This window comes from Carcharodon carcharias, chromosome 8, assembly GCF_017639515.1.
Source record: "Carcharodon carcharias isolate sCarCar2 chromosome 8, sCarCar2.pri, whole genome shotgun sequence".
NCBI classification, from domain to species: Eukaryota; Metazoa; Chordata; class Chondrichthyes; order Lamniformes; family Lamnidae; genus Carcharodon; species Carcharodon carcharias.
Window position 1 is genome coordinate 116,576,059 of NC_054474.1, and position 18,867 is coordinate 116,594,925.

The 18,867-nt window shown below is 50.2% G+C and overlaps 1 protein-coding gene across 3 annotated transcripts in view; it reads left to right on the forward strand.

Annotated features, from left to right (window-relative positions):
- The window catches only part of fbxw5 (F-box and WD repeat domain containing 5), a 401,196-nt gene that overhangs the window by 188,062 nt on the left and 194,267 nt on the right, over window positions 1-18,867 (forward strand). The window lies entirely within an intron of this gene.

Below are 18,867 nucleotides of genomic sequence, written 5' to 3' on the forward strand. Positions count from 1 at the left end.
TGGGGTACAGGACTGGGAACAGGTCTGTCACTGTATAACAGTGGAGCACAGGACTGGGAACAGGTCTCTCACCGTATAACACTGGGAACAGGACTGGAGGAAGGTCCATCACTGTATAACACTGGGGTACAGGACTGGGAACAGGTCTGTCTCTGTATAACCCGGTGAACAGCACTGGAGAAAGGTCTGTCACTGTATAACACTGGGGTACAAGATTGGGGACAGGTCTGTCTCTGTATAACACTGTGGTACAGGATGGGGGACAGCTCTGTCACTATATAATACTGGGGTACAGGACTGGGAACAGGTCTCTCACTGTATAACACTGGGGTACAGGACTGCGATCAGGTCTGTCACTGTATACCACTGGGGTACAGGACTGGGGACGGGTCTGTCACTGTATAACACTGGTGTACAGGCCTGGGAACAGGTCATCACTGTATAACACTGGGGTACAGCACTTGGAACAGGTCTGTCACTGTATAACACAGGGAAACAGGACTGGGAACAGGTCGTCACTGTACAACACTGGGGTATAGGACTGGGAACAGGTCTGTCACTGTATAACACTGGGATACAGGACTGGTGACAGGTCTGCCACTGTATAACTCTTGGGGTACAGGACTGGGGACAGGTCTGTCACTGTATAGCACTGGCGTACAGCACTGTGAACATGTCTGTCACTGTATAACACTGGGGTACCGGACTGGGAAAAGGTCATCACTGCATAACACTGGGGTACAGGACTGGGAACAAGTCTGTCACTGTATAATAGTGGGGTACAGGACTGGGAACAGTTCTGTCACTGTATAACACTGGGAACAGGACTGTGGACAGGTCTGTCACTGTATAACACTGGGGAACAGGGCTGGGATCAGATCTGTCACTGTATAACACTGCAGCACAGGACTGGGAGCAGGTCTGTCACTGTATAACACTGGGGTACAGGACTGGGTACAGGTTTGTCACTGTATAACACTGGGGTACAGGACTGGGGACAGGTCTGTTACTTTATAATACTGGGTTACAGGACTGGGGACTGGACTGTCACTGTATAACAGTGGTGAACAGGACTGGGATCAGATCTGTCACTGTACAACACTGGAGCACAGGACTGGGAACTGGTATGTCACTGTATAACACTTTGAACCGGACTGGAGACAGGTCTGTCACTGTATAACACTGGGGACAGGACTGGTGACAGGTCTGTCACTGTATAAAACTGGGGAACAGGACTGGTGACAGGTCTGTCACTGTATAACACTGGGGTATAGGACTGGGGACAGGTTTGTCACTGTATAAAACTGGGGTACAGGACTGGGGACAGGTCTGTTACGGTATAATACTGGGTTACAGGACTGGGGACAGGACTGTCACTGTTTAACAGTGGTGAACAGGACTGGGATCAGATCTGTCACTGTACAACACTGGAGCACAGGACTGGGAACTGGTATGTCACTGTATAACACTGGGGACAGGACTGGTGAGAGGTCTGTCACTGTATAACACTGGGGAACAGGACTGTGAACAGGTCTGTCACTGTATAGCACTGGTGTACAGCTTTGGGAACAGGTCTGTCACTGTATAACACTTGGGAACAGGACAGGGAACAGGTCGTCACTGTATTACACTGGGGTATAGGACTGGAAACAGGTATGTCACTGCATAACATTGAACTATAACGTTGGGAACTGGTCTGTCACTGTATAACACTGGGGTACAGGACTGGGGTCAGGTCTGTTACTGTATAATACTGGGTTACAGGACTGGGGACAGGACTGTCACTGTATAACAGTGGTGAACAGGACTGGGATCAGATCTGTCACTGTACAACACTGGAGCACAGGACTGGGAACTGGTATGTCACTGTATAACACTTTGAACTGGACTGGAGACAGGTCTGTCACTGTATAACACTGGGGACAGGACTCGGGGCCGTTCTGTCACTGTACAACTCTTGGGGCACAGGGCTGGGGACAGGTCTGTCACTGTATAACACTGGTGTACAGGACTGGGGACAGGTCTGTCACTGTATAACACTCGGGTTCTTGACTCGGTACAGTTCTGTCACTGTATTACACTGGAGTACAGGACTGGGAGCAGGTCTGTCACTGTATAACACTGGGAACAGGACTGGAGGCAGGTCTGTCACTGTGTAACACTGGGGTACAGGACTGGGAACAGGTCTGTCACTGTATAACAGTGGAGCACAGGACTGGGAACAGGTCTCTCACCGTATAACACTGGGAACAGGACTGGAGGAAGGTCCATCACTGTATAACACTGGGGTACAGGACTGGGAACAGCTCTGTCTCTGTATAACCCGGTGAACAGCACTGGAGAAAGGTCTGTCACTGTATAACACTGGGGTACAAGATTGGGGACAGGTCTGTCTCTGTATAACACTGTGGTACAGGATGGGGGACAGCTCTGTCACTATATAATACTGGGGTACAGGACTGGGAACAGGTCTCTCACTGTATAACACTGGGGTACAGGACTGCGATCAGGTCTGTCACTGTATACCACTGGGGTACAGGACTGGGGACGGGTCTGTCACTGTATAACACTGGCGTACAGGCCTGGGAACAGGTCATCACTGTATAACACTGGGGTACAGCACTTGGAACAGGTCTGTCACTGTATAACACAGGGAAACAGGACTGGGAACAGGTCGTCACTGTACAACACTGGGGTATAGGACTGGGAACAGGTCTGTCACTGTATAACACTGGGGTACAGGACTGGTGACAGGTCTGCCGCTGTATAACTCTTGGGGTACAGGACTGGGGACAGGTCTGTCACTGTATAGCACTGGCGTACAGCACTGTGAACATGTCTGTCACTGTATAACACTGGGGTACCGGACTGGGAAAAGGTCATCACTGCATAACACTGGGGTACAGGACTGGGAACAAGTCTGTCACTGTATAATAGTGGGGTACAGGACTGGGAACAGTTCTGTCACTGTATAACACTGGGAACAGGACTGTGGACAGGTCTGTCACTGTATAACACTGGGGAACAGGGCTGGGATCAGATCTGTCACTGTATAACACTGCAGCACAGGACTGGGAGCAGGTCTGTCACTGTATAACACTGGGGTACAGGACTGGGGACAGGTTTGTCACTGTATAACACTGGGGTACAGGACTGGGGACAGGTCTGTTACTTTATAATACTGGGTTACAGGACTGGGGACTGGACTGTCACTGTATAACAGTGGTGAACAGGACTGGGATCAGATCTGTCACTGTACAACACTGGAGCACAGGACTGGGAACTGGTATGTCACTGTATAACACTTTGAACCGGACTGGAGACAGGTCTGTCACTGTATAACACTGGGGACAGGACTGGTGACAGGTCTGTCACTGTATAAAACTGGGGAACAGGACTGGTGACAGGTCTGTCACTGTATAACACTGGGGTATAGGACTGGGGACAGGTTTGTCACTGTATAAAACTGGGGTACAGGACTGGGGACAGGTCTGTTACGGTATAGTACTGGGTTACAGGACTGGGGACAGGACTGTCACTGTTTAACAGTGGTGAACAGGACTGGAATCAGATCTGTCACTGTACAACACTGGAGCACAGGACTGGGAACTGGTATGTCACTGTATAACACTGGGGACAGGACTGGTGAGAGGTCTGTCACTGTATAACACTGGGGAACAGGACTGTGAACAGGTCTGTCACTGTATAGCACTGGTGTACAGCTTTGGGAACAGGTCTGTCACTGTATAACACTTGGGAACAGGACAGCGAACAGGTCCTCACTGTATTACACTGGGGTATAGGACTGGAAACAGGTATGTCACTGCATAACATTGAGCTATAACGTTGGGAACAGGTCTGTCACTGTATAACACTGGGGTACAGGACTCGGGTCAGGTCTGTCACTGTATAACTCTTGGGGTACAGGACTGGGGACAGGTCTGTCACTGTATAACACTGGCGTACAGCACTGTGAACAGGTCTGTCCCTGTATAACACTGGGGTACAGCACTGGGAACAGGTCTGTCTCTATATAACACAGGGAACAGCACTGGAGAAAGGTCTGTCACTGGGAACAGGCCTGTTACTGTATAACACTGGGGAACAGGAATGGGAACAGGTCATGACTGTATAACACCGGGGTATAGGACTGGGGACAGGTCTGACACTGTATAACACTGGGGTACAGGACTCGGGACAGTTGTGTCACTGTATAACTCTTGGGGTACAGGGCTGGGGACAGGTCTGTCACTGTATAACACTGGTGTACAGGACTGGGGACAGGTCTGTCACTGTATAACACTGGGGTTCTTGACTCGGTACAGTTCTGTCACTGTATTACACTGGAGTACAGGACTGGAGACAGGGCTGTCACTGTTTAACACTGGGGAACAGGACTGGAGACAGGTCTGTCACTGTATAACACTTGGTTACAGGACTGGGGACAGGTTTGTCACTGTATACCACTGGGGTACAGGACTGGGGACAGGTCTGTCACTGTATAACACTGGCGTGCAGCACTGTCAACAGGTCTGTCACTGTATAACACTGGGGTTCAGGACTGGGAACAGGTCTGTCACTGTATAATAGTGGGTTACAGGACTGGGAACTGGTTTGTCACTGCATAACACTTGGGTACAGTACTGGGGACAGGTTTGTCACTGTATACCACTGGGGTACAGGACTGGGGACAGGTCTGTTACTGTTTAATACCTGGTTACAGGATGGGGTAGGTCTGTCACTGCATAACAGTGGGGCTCCAGACTGGGAACAGGTATGTCACTGTATAACACAGGTGAACAGGACTGGGATCAGGTCTGTCACTGTATAACACTGCAGCACAGGACTGGGAGCAGGTCTGTCACTGTATAACACTGGGGTACAGGACTGGGGACAGGTTTGTCACTGTATAACACTGGGGTACAGGACTGGGGACAGGTCTGTTACTGTATAATACTGGGTTACAGGACTGGGGACAGGTCTGCCACTGTATAGCTCTTGGGGTACAGGACTGGGGACAGGTCTGTCACTGTATAGCACTGGCGTACAGCACTGTGAACATGTCTGTCACTGTATAACACTGGGGTACCGGACTGGGAAAAGGTCATCACTGCATAACACTGGGGTACAGGACTGGGAACAAGTCTGTCACTGTATAATAGTGGGGTACAGGACTGGGAACAGTTCTGTCACTGTATAACACTGGGAACAGGACTGTGGACAGGTCTGTCACTGTATAACACTGGGGAACAGGGCTGGGATCAGATCTGTCACTGTATAACACTGCAGCACAGGACTGGGAGCAGGTCTGTCACTGTATAACACTGGGGTACAGGACTGGGGACAGGTTTGTCACTGTATAACACTGGGGTACAGGACTGGGGACAGGTCTGTTACTTTATAATACTGGGTTACAGGACTGGGGACTGGACTGTCACTGTATAACAGTGGTGAACAGGACTGGGATCAGATCTGTCACTGTACAACACTGGAGCACAGGACTGGGAACTGGTATGTCACTGTATAACACTTTGAACCGGACTGGAGACAGGTCTGTCACTGTATAACACTGGGGACAGGACTGGTGACAGGTCTGCCACTGTATAAAACTGGGGAACAGGCCTGGTGACAGGTCTGTCACTGTATAACACTGGGGTACAGGACTGGAGACAGGTTTGTCACTGTATAACACTGGGGTACAGGACTGGGGACAGGTCTGTTACGGTATAATACTGGGTTACAGGACTGGGGACAGGTCTGTCACTGTATAGCACTGGTGTACAGCTTTGGGAACAGGTCTGTCACTGTATCACACTTGGGAACAGGACAGGGAACAGGTCGTCACTGTATTACACTGGGGTATAGGACTGGAAACAGGTATGTCACTGCATAACATTGAGCTATAACGTTGGGAACAGGTCTGTCACTGTATAACACTGGGGTACAGGACTCGGGTCACGTCTGTCACTGTATAACTCTTGGGGTACAGGACTGGGGACAGGTCTGTCACTGTATAACACTGGCGTACAGCACTGTGAACAGGTCTGTCCCTGTATAACACTGGGGTACAGCACTGGGAACAGGTCTGTCTCTATATAACACAGGGAACAGCACTGGAGAAAGGTCTGTCACTGTCTGGGAACAGGTCTGTTACTGTATAACACTGGGGAACAGGAATGGGAACAGGTCGTGACTGTATAACACCGGGGTATAGGACTGGGGACAGGTCTGACACTGTATAACACTGGGGTACAGTACTCGGGACAGTTCTGTCACTGTATAACTCTTGGGGTACAGGGCTGGGGACAGGTCTGTCACTGTATAACACTGGTGTACAGGACTGGGGACAGGTCTGTCACTGTATAACACTGGGGTTCTTGACTCGGTACAGTTCTGTCACTGTATTAAACTGGAGTACAGGACTGGAGACAGGGCTGTCACTGTTTAACACTGGGGAACAGGACTGGAGACAGGTCTGTCACTGTATAACACTTGGTTACAGGACAGGTGACAAGTCTGTCACTGTATAACACTGGGGTACAGGACTGGGGACAGGTCTGTCACTGTATAACACTGGCGTGCAGCACTGTCAACAGGTCTGTCACTGTATAACACTGGGGTTCAGGACTGGGAACAGGTCTGTCACTGTATAATAGTGGGTTACAGGACTGGGAACTGGTTTGTCACTGTATAACACCTGGGTACAGTACTGGGGACAGGTTTGTCACTGTATACCACTGGGGTACAGGACTGGGGACAGGTCTGTTACTGTTTAATACCTGGTTACAGGATGGGGTAGGTCTGTCACTGCATAACAGTGGGGCTCCAGACTGGGAACAGGTATGTCACTGTATAACACAGGTGAACAGGACAGGGATCAGGTCTGTCACTGTATAACACTGGAGCACAGGACTGGGAACAGGTCTGTCACTTTATAACATTGGCGATCAGGACTGGAGGCAGGTCTATCACTGTATAACACTTGGTTACAGGACTGGGGACAGGTTTGTCACTGTATACCACTGGGTTACAGGACTGGGGACAGGACTGTCACTGTATAACACTGGGGTTCTTGACTCGGTACAGTTCTGTCACTGTATTAAACTGGAGTACAGGACTGGAGACAGGGCTGTCACTGTTTAACACTGGGGAACAGGACTGGAGACAGGTCTGTCACTGTATAACACTTGGTTACAGGACAGGTGACAAGTCTGTCACTGTATAACACTGGGGTACAGGACTGGGGACAGGTCTGTCACTGTATAACACTGGCGTGCAGCACTGTCAACAGGTCTGTCACTGTATAACACTGGGGTTCAGGACTGGGAACAGGTCTGTCACTGTATAATAGTGGGTTACAGGACTGGGAACTGGTTTGTCACTGTATAACACTTTTGTACAGTACTGGGGACAGGTTTGTCACTGTATACCACTGGGGTACAGGACTGGGGACAGGTCTGTTACTGTTTAATACCTGGTTACAGGATGGGGTAGGTCTGTCACTGCATAACAGTGGGGCTCCAGACTGGGAACAGGTATGTCACTGTATAACACTGGGGTTCTTGACTCGGTACAGTTCTGTCACTGTATTACACTGGAGTACAGGACTGGGAGCAGGTCTGTCACTGTATAACACTGGGAACAGGACTGGAGGCAGGTCTGTCACTGTGTAACACTGGGGTACAGGACTGGGAACAGGTCTGTCACTGTATAACACTGGAGCACAGGACTGGGAACAGGTCTCTCACCGTATAACACTGGGAACAGGACTAGAGGAAGGTCCATCACTGTATAACACTGGGGTACAGGACTGGGAACAGGTCTGTCTCTGTATAACCCGGTGAACAGCACTGGAGAAAGGTCTGTCACTGTATAACACTGGGGTACAAGATTGGGGACAGGTCTGTCTCTGTATAACACTGTGGTACAGGATGGGGGACAGCTCTGTCACTATATAATACTGGGGTACAGGACTGGGAACAGGTCTCTCACTGTATAACACTGGGGTACAGGACTGCGATCAGGTCTGTCACTGTATACCACTGGGGTACAGGACTGGGGACGGGTGTGTCACTGTATAACACTGGCGTACAGGCCTGGGAACAGGTCATCACTGTATAACACTGGGGTACAGCACTTGGAACAGGTCTGTCACTGTATAACACAGGGAAACAGGACTGGGAACAGGTCATCACTGTACAACACTGGGGTATAGGACTGGGAACAGGTCTGTCACTGTATAACACTGGGGTACAGGACTGGTGACAGGTCTGCCACTGTATAACTCTTGGGGTACAGGACTGGGGACAGGTCTGTCACTGTATAGCACTGGCGTACAGCACTGTGAACATGTCTGTCACTGTATAACACTGGGGTACCGGACTGGGAACAGGTCATCACTGCATAACACTGGGGTACAGGACTGGGAACAAGTCTGTCACTGTATAATAGTGGGGTACAGGACTGGGAACAGTTCTGTCACTGTATAACACTGGGAACAGGACTGTGGACAGGTCTGTCACTGTATAACACTGGGGAACCGGGCTGGGATCAGATCTGTCACTGTATAACACTGCAGCACAGGACTGGGAGCAGGTCTGTCACTGTATAACACTGGGGTACAGGACTGGGGACAGGTTTGTCACTGTATAACACTGGGGTACAGGACTGGGGACAGGTCTGTTACTTTATAATACTGGGTTACAGGACTGGGGACTGGACTGTCACTGTATAACAGTGGTGAACAGGACTGGGATCAGATCTGTCACTGTACAACACTGGAGCACAGGACTGGGAACTGGTATGTCACTGTATAACACTTTGAACCGGACTGGAGACAGGTCTGTCACTGTATAACACTGGGGACAGGACTGGTGACAGGTCTGCCACTGTATAAAACTGGGGAACAGGACTGGTGACAGGTCTGTCACTGTATAACACTGGGGTACAGGACTGGGGACAGGTTTGTCACTGTATAACACTGGGGTACAGGACTGGGGACAGGTCTGTTACGATATAATACTGGGTTACAGGACTGGGGACAGGACTGTCACTGTATAACAGTGGTGAACAGGACTGGGATCAGATCTGTCACTGTACAACACTGGAGCACAGGACTGGGAACTGGTATGTCACTGTATAACACTGGGGATAGGACTGGTGACAGGTCTGTCACTGTATAACACTTGGGAACAGGACTGTGAACAGGTCTGTCACTGTATAGCACTGGTGTACAGCTTTGGGAACAGGTCTGTCACTGTATCACACTTGGGAACAGGACAGGGAACAGGTCGTCACTGTATTACACTGGGGTATAGGACTGGAAACAGGTATGTCACTGCATAACATTGAGCTATAACGTTGGGAACAGGTCTGTCACTGTATAACACTGGGGTACAGGACTGGGGACAGGTCTGTCACTGTATAACACTGGCGTACAGCACTGTGAACAGGTCTGTCCCTGTATAACACTGGGGTACAGCACTGGGAACAGGTCTGTCTCTATATAACACAGGGAACAGCACTGGAGAAAGGTCTGTCACTGTCTGGGAACAGGCCTGTTACTGTATAACACTGGGGAACAGGAATGGGAACAGGTCATGACTGTATAACACCGGGGTATAGGACTGGGGACAGGTCTGACACTGTATAACACTGGGGTACAGGACTCGGGACAGTTGTGTCACTGTATAACTCTTGGGGTACAGGGCTGGGGACAGGTCTGTCACTGTATAACACTGGTGTACAGGACTGGGGACAGGTCTGTCACTGTATAACACTGGGGTTCTTGACTCGGTACAGTTCTGTCACTGTATTACACTGGAGTACAGGACTGGAGACAGGGCTGTCACTGTTTAACACTGGGGAACAGGACTGGAGACAGGTCTGTCACTGTATAACACTTGGTTACAGGACAGGTGACAAGTCTGTCACTGTATAACACTGGGGTACAGGACTGGGGACAGGTCTGTCACTGTATAACACTGGCGTGCAGCACTGTCAACAGGTCTGTCACTGTATAACACTGGGGTTCAGGACTGGGAGCAGGTCTGTCACTGTATAACACTGGGGTACAGGACTGGGGACAGGTTTGTCACTGTATAACACTGGGGTACAGGACTGGGGACAGGTCTGTTACTGTATAATACTGGGTTACAGGACTGGGGACAGGACTGTCACTGTATAACACTGGGGTTCTTGACTCGGTACAGTTCTGTCACTGTATTACACTGGAGTACAGGACTGGGAGCAGGTCTGTCACTGTATAACACTGGGAACAGGACTGGAGGCAGGTCTGTCACTGTGTAACACTGGGGTACAGGACTGGGAACAGGTCTGTCACTGTATAACACTGGAGCACAGGACTGGGAACTGGTCTCTCACCGTATAACACTGGGAACAGGACTGGAGGAAGGTCCATCACTGTATAACACTGGGGTACAGGACTGGGAACAGGTCTGTCTCTGTATAACCCGGTGAACAGCACTGGAGAAAGGTCTGTCACTGTATAACACTGGGGTACAAGATTGGGGACAGGTCTGTCTCTGTATAACACTGTGGTACAGGATAGGGGACAGCTCTGTCACTATATAATACTGGGGTACAGGACTGGGAACAGGTCTCTCACTGTATAACACTGGGGTACAGGACTGCGATCAGGTCTGTCACTGTATAACACTGGGGTACAGGACTGGGGACGGGTCTGTCACTGTATAACACTGGCGTACAGGCGTGGGAACAGGTCTGTCACTATATATCACTGGGGTTCAGGACTGGGAACAGGTCTGTCACTGTATAATAGTGGGTTACAGGACTGGGAACAGGTTTGTCACTGTATAACACTTGGGTACAGTACTGGGGACAGGTTTGTCACTGTATAACACTGGGGTACAGGACTGGGGACAGGTCTGTTACTGTTTAATACCTGGTTACAGGATGGGGTAGGTCTGTCACTGCATAACAGTGGGGCTCCAGACTGGGAACAGGTATGTCACTGTATAACACAGGTGAACAGGACAGGGATCAGGTCTGGCACTGTATAACACTGGAGCACAGGACTGGGAACAGGCCTGTCACTTTATTACACTGGGGAACAGGACTGGAGGCAGGTCTATCACTGTATAACACTGGGTTACAGGACTGGTGACAGGTCTGTCACTGTATAACACTGGGGTACAGGACTGGGGACAGGTCTGTCACTGTATAACACTAGGGTGCTGGACTTGGGACAGTTCTGTCACTGTATAACATTGGGGTACAGGACTGGGGACAGGTTTGTCACTGTATAACACTGGGGTACAGGACAGGGGACAGGTCTGTTACTGTATAATACTGGGTTACAGGTCTGGGGACAGGACTGTCACTGTATAACACTGGTTTACAGGACTGGGGACAGGACTGTCACTGTATAACGGTGGTGAACAGGACTGGGATCAGATCTGTCACTGTACAACACTGGAGCACAGGACTGGGAACTGGTATGTCACTGTATAACACTTTGAACTGGACTGGAGACAGGTCTGTCACTGTATAACACTGGGGACAGAACTGGTGACAGGTCTGTCACTGTATAACACTGGGGAACAGGACTGTGAACAGGTTTGTCACTGTATAGCACTGGGGTACAGCTTTGGGAACAGGTCTGTCACTGTATAACACTTGGGAACAGGACAGGGAACAGGTCGTCACTGTATTACACTGGGGTATAGGACTGGAAACAGGTATGTCACTGCATAAGATTGAGCTATAGCGTTGGGAACAGGCCTGTCACTGTATAACACTGGGGTACAGGACTCGGGTCAGGTCTGTCACTGTATAACTCTTGGGGTACAGGACTGGGGACAGGTCTGTCACTGTATAACACTGGCGTACAGCACTGTGAACAGGTCTGTCCCTGTATAACACTGGGGTTCAGCACTGGGAACAGGTCTGTCTCTATATAACACAGGGAACAGCACTGGAGAAAGGTCTGTCATTGTCTGGGAACAGGTCTGTTACTGTGTAACACTGGGGAACAGGAATGGGAACAGGTCGTCACTGTATAACACCGGGGTATAGGACTGGGGAGAGGTCTGACACTGTATAACACTGGGGTACAAGACTCGGGACCGTTCTGTCACTGTATAACTCTTGGGGTACAGGGCTGGGGACAGGTCTGTCACTGTTTAACACTGGTGTACAGGACTGGGGACAGGTCAGTCACTGTATAACAGGGGGGTTCTTGACTCAGTACAGTTCTGTCATTGTATTACACTGGAGTACAGGACTGGGAGCAGGTCTGTCACTGTATAACACTGGGAACAGGACTGGAGGCAGGTCTGTCACTGTGTAACACTGGGGTACAGGACTGGGAACAGGTCTGTCACTGTATAACACTGGAGCACAGGACTGGGAACAGGTCTCTCACCGTATAACACTGGGAACAGGACTGGAGGAAGGTCCATCACTGTATAACACTGGGGTACAGGACTGGGAACAGGTCTGTCTCTGTATAACCCGGTGAACAGCACTGGAGAAAGTTCTGTCACTGTATAACACTGGGGTACAAGATTGGGGACAGGTCTGTCTCTGTATAACACTGTGGTACAGGATGGGGGACAGCTCTGTCACTATATAATACTGGGGTACAGGACTGGGAACAGGTCTCTCACTGTATAACACTGGGGTACAGGACTGCGATCAGGTCTGTCACTGTATACCACTGGGGTACAGGACTGGGGACGGGTCTGTCACTGTATAACACTGGCGTACAGGCCTGGGAACAGGTCATCACTGTATAACACTGGGGTACAGCACTTGGAACAGGTCTGTCACTGTATAACACAGGGAAACAGGACTGGGAACAGGTCGTCACTGTACAACACTGGGGTATAGGACTGGGAACAGGTCTGTCACTGTATAACACTGGGGTACAGGACTGGTGACAGGTCTGCCACTGTATAACTCTTGGGGTACAGGACTGGGGACAGGTCTGTCACTGTATAGCACTGGCGTACAGCACTGTGAACATGTCTGTCACTGTATAACACTGGGGTACCGGACTGGGAACAGGTCATCACTGCATAACACTGGGGTACAGGACTGGGAACAAGTCTGTCACTGTATAATAGTGGGGTACAGGACTGGGAACAGTTCTGTCACTGTATAACACTGGGAACAGGACTGTGGTCAGGTCTGTCACTGTATAACACTGGGGAACAGGGCTGGGATCAGATCTGTCACTGTATAACACTGCAGCACAGGACTGGGAGCAGGTCTGTCACTGTATAACACTGGGGTACAGGACTGGGGACAGGTTTGTCACTGTATAACACTGGGGTACAGGACTGGGGACAGGTCTGTTACTTTATAATACTGGGTTACAGGACTGGGGACTGGACTGTCACTGTATAACAGTGGTGAACAGGACTGGGATCAGATCTGTCACTGTACAACACTGGAGCACAGGACTGGGAACTGGTATGTCACTGTATAACACTTTGAACCGGACTGGAGACAGGTCTGTCACTGTATAACACTGGGGACAGGACTGGTGACAGGTCTGTCACTGTATAAAACTGGGGAACAGGACTGGTGACAGGTCTGTCACTGTATAACACTGGGGTACAGGACTGGGGACAGGTTTGTCACTGTATAAAACTGGGGTACAGGACTGGGGACAGGTCTGTTACGGTATAATACTGGGTTACAGGACTGGGGACAGGACTGTCACTGTTTAACAGTGGTGAACAGGACTGGGATCAGATCTGTCACTGTACAACACTGGAGCACAGGACTGGGAACTGGTATGTCACTGTATAACACTGGGGACAGGACTGGTGAGAGGTCTGTCACTGTATAACACTGGGGAACAGGACTGTGAACAGGTCTGTCACTGTATAGCACTGGTGTACAGCTTTGGGAACAGGTCTGTCACTGTATAACACTTGGGAACAGGACAGCGAACAGGTCGTCACTGTATTACACTGGGGTATAGGACTGGAAACAGGTATGTCACTGCATAACATTGAGCTATAACGTTGGGAACAGGTCTGTCACTGTATAACACTGGGGTACAGGACTCGGGTCAGGTCTGTCACTGTATAACTCTTGGGGTACAGGACTGGGGACAGGTCTGTCACTGTATAACACTGGCGTACAGCACTGTGAACAGGTCTGTCCCTGTATAACACTGGGGTACAGCACTGGGAACAGGTCTGTCTCTATATAACACAGGGAACAGCACTGGAGAAAGGTCTGTCACTGTCTGGGAACAGGTCTGTTACTGTATAACACTGGGGAACAGGAATGGGAACAGGTCATGACTGTATAACACCGGGGTATAGGACTGGGGAGAGGTCTGACACTGTATAACACTGGGGTACAGGACTCGGGACAGTTCTGTCACTGTATAACTCTTGGGGTACAGGGCTGGGGACAGGTCTGTCACTGTATAACACTGGTGTACAGGACTGGGGACAGGTCTGTCACTGTATAACACTGGGGTTCTTGACTCGGTACAGTTCTGTCACTGTATTACACTGGAGTACAGGACTGGAGACAGGGCTGTCACTGTTTAACACTGGGGAACAGGACTGGAGACAGGTCTGTCACTGTATAACACTTGGTTACAGGACAGGTGACAAGTCTGTCACTGTATAACACTGGGGTACAGGACTGGGGACAGGTCTGTCACTGTATAACACTGGCGTGCAGCACTGTCAACAGGTCTGTCACTGTATAACACTGGGGTTCAGGACTGGGAACAGGTCTGTCACTGTATAATAGTGGGTTACAGGACTGGGAACTGGTTTGTCACTGTATAACACTTTTGTACAGTACTGGGGACAGGTTTGTCACTGTATACCACTGGGGTACAGGACTGGGGACAGGTCTGTTACTGTTTAATACCTGGTTACAGGATGGGGTAGGTCTGTCACTGCATAACAGTGGGGCTCCAGACTGGGAACAGGTATGTCACTGTATAACACAGGTGAACAGGACTGGGATCAGGTCTGTCACTGTATAACACTGCAGCACAGGACTGGGAGCAGGTCTGTCACTGTATAACACTGGGGTACAGGACTGGGGACAGGTTTGTCACTGTATAACACTGGGGTACAGGACTGGGGACAGGTCTGTTACTGTATAATACTGGGTTACAGGACTGGGGACAGGACTGTCACTGTATAACACTGGGGTTCTTGACTCGGTACCGTTCTGTCACTGTATTACACTAGAGTACAGGACTGGGAGCAGGTCTGTCACTGTATAACACTGGGAACAGGACTGGAGGCAGGTCTGTCACTGTGTAACACTGGGGTACAGGACTGGGAACAGGTCTGTCACTGTATAACACTGGAGCACAGGACTGGGAACAATCTCTCACCGTATAACACTGGGAACAGGACTAGAGGAAGGTCCATCACTGTATAACACTGGGGTACAGGACTGGGAACAGGTCTGTCTCTGTATAACCCGGTGAACAGCACTGGAGAAAGGTCTGTCACTGTATAACACTGGGGTACAAGATTGGGGACAGGTCTGTCTCTGTATAACACTGTGGTACAGGATGGGGGACAGCTCTGTCACTATATAATACTGGGGTACAGGACTGGGAACAGGTCTCTCACTGTATAACACTGGGGTACAGGACTGCGATCAGGTCTGTCACTGTATACCACTGGGGTACAGGACTGGGGACGGGTCTGTCACTGTATAACACTGGCGTACAGGCCTGGGAACAGGTCATCACTGTATAACACTGGGGTACAGCACTTGGAACAGGTCTGTCACTTTATAACACAGGGAAACAGGACTGGGAACAGGTCATCACTGTACAACACTGGGGTATAGGACTGGGAACAGGTCTGTCACTGTATAACACTGGGGTACAGGACTGGTGACAGGTCTGCCACTGTATAGCTCTTGGGGTACAGGACTGGGGACAGGTCTGTCACTGTATAGCACTGGCGTACAGCACTGTGAACATGTCTGTCACTGTATAACACTGGGGTACAGGACTGGGGACAGGTCTGTTACGGTATAATGCTGGGTTGCAGGCCTGGGGACAGGGCTGTCACTGTATAACAGTGGTGAACAGGACTGGGATCAGATCTGTCACTGTACAACACTGGAGCACAGGACTGGGAACTGGTCTGTCACTGTATAACACTGGGGACAGGACTGGTGACAGGTCTGTCACTGTATAACACTGGGGAACAGGACTGTGAACAGGTCTGTCACTGTATAGCACTGGTGTACAGCTTTGGGAACAGGTCTGTCACTGTATCACACTTGGGAACAGGACAGGGAACAGGTCGTCACTGTATTACACTGGGGTATAGGACTGGAAACAGTTATGTCACTGCATAACATTGAGCTATAACGTTGGGAACAGGTCTGTCACTGTATAACACTGGGGTACAGGACTCGGGTCAGGTCTGTCACTGTATAACTCTTGGGGTACAGGACTGGGGACAGGTCTGTCACTGTATAACACTGGCGTACAGCACTGTGAACAGGTCTGTCCCTGTATAACACTGGGGTACAGCACTGGGAACAGGTCTGTCTCTATATAACACAGGGAACAGCACTGGAGAAAGGTCTGTCACTGTCTGGGAACAGGTCTGTTACTGTATAACACTGGGGAACAGGAATGGGAACAGGTCGTGACTGTATAACACCGGGGTATAGGACTGGGGAGAGGTCTGACACTGTATAACACTGGGGTACAGGACTCGGGACAGTTCTGTCACTGTATAACTCTTGGGGTACAGGACTGGGGACGGGTCTGTCACTGTATAACACTGGCGTACAGGCCTGGGAACAGGTCTGTCACTATATAACACTGGGGTTCAGGACTGGGAACAGGTCTTTCACTGTATAATAGTGGGTTACAGGACTGGGAACAGGTTTGTCACTGTATAACACTTGGGTACAGTACTGGGGACAGGTTTGTCACTGTATAACACTGGGGTACAGGACTGGGGACAGGTCTGTTACTGTTTAATACCTGGTTACAGGATGGGGTAGGTCTGTCACTGCATAACAGTGGGGCTCCAGACTGGGAACAGGTATGTCACTGTATAACACAGGTGAACAGGACAGGGATCAGGTCTGGCACTGTATAACACTGGAGCACAGGACTGGGAACAGGCCTGTCACTTTATTACACTGGGGAACAGGACTGGAGGCAGGTCTAACACTGTATAACACTGGGTTACAGGACTGGTGACAGGTCTGTCACTGTATAACACTGGGGTACAGGACTGGGGACAGGTCTGTCACTGTATAACACTAGGGTGCTGGACTTGGGACAGTTCTGTCACTGTATAACATTGGGGTACAGGACTGGGGACAGGTTTGTCACCGTATAACACTGGGGTACAGGACAGGGGACAGGTCTGTTACTGTATAATACTGCGTTACAGGTCTGGGGACAGGACTGTCACTGTATAACACTGGGTTACAGGACTGGGGACAGGTCTGTTTCTGTGTAATACTGGGTTACAGGACTGGGGACAGGACTGTCACTGTATAACAGTGGTGAACAGTACTGGGATCAGATCTGTCACTGTACAACACTGGAGCACAGGACTGGGAACTGATATGTCACTGTATAACACTTTGAACTGGACTGGAAACAGGTCTGTCACTGTATAACACTGGGGACAGGACTGGTGACAGGTCTGTCACTGTATAACACTGGGGAACAGGACTGTGAACAGGTTTGTCACTGTATAGCACTGGGGTACAGCTTTGGGAACAGGTCTGTCACTGTATAACACTTGGGAACAGGACAGGGAACAGGTCGTCACTGTATTACACTGGGGTATAGGACTGGAAACAGGTATGTCACTGCATAAGATTGAGCTATAGCGTTGGGAACAGGCCTGTCACTGTATAACACTGGGGTACAGGACTCGGGTCAGGTCTGTCACTGTATAACTCTTGGGGTACAGGACTGGGGACAGGTCTGTCACTGTATAACACTGGCGTACAGCACTGTGAACAGGTCTGTCCCTGTATAACACTGGGGTTCAGCACTGGGAACAGGTCTGTCTCTATATAACACAGGGAACAGCACTGGAGAAAGGTCTGTCATTGTCTGGGAACAGGTCTGTTACTGTGTAACACTGGGGAACAGGAATGGGAACAGGTCGTCACTGTATAACACCGGGGTATAGGACTGGGGACAGGTCTGACACTGTATTACACTGGGGTACAAGACTCGGGACCGTTCTGTCACTGTATAACTCTTGGGGTACAGGGCTGGGTACAGGTCTGTCACTGTTTAACACTGGTGTACAGGACTGGGGACAGGTCAGTCACTGTATAACAGGGGGGTTCTTGACTCGGTACAGTTCTGTCACTGTATTACACTGGAGTACAGGACTGGGAGCAGGTCTGTCACTGTATAACACTGGGAACAGGACTGGAGGCAGGTCTGTCACTGTGTAACACTGGGGTACAGGACTGGGAACAGGTCTGTCACTGTATAACACTGGAGCACAGGACTGGGAACAATCTCTCACCGTATAACACTGGGAACAGGACTGGAGGAAGGTCCATCACTGTATAACACTGGGGTACAGGACTGGGAACAGGTCTGTCTCTGTATAACCCGGTGAACAGCACTGGAGAAAGTTCTGTCACTGTATAACACTGGGGTACAAGATTGGGGACAGGTCTGTCTCTGTATAACACTGTGGTACAGGATGGGGGACAGCTCTGTCACTATATAATACTGGGGTACAGGACTGGGAACAGGTCTCTCACTGTATAACACTGGGGTACAGGACTGCGATCAGGTCTGTCACTGTATACCACTGGGGTACAGGACTGGGGACGGGTCTGTCACTGTATAACACTGGCGTACAGGCCTGG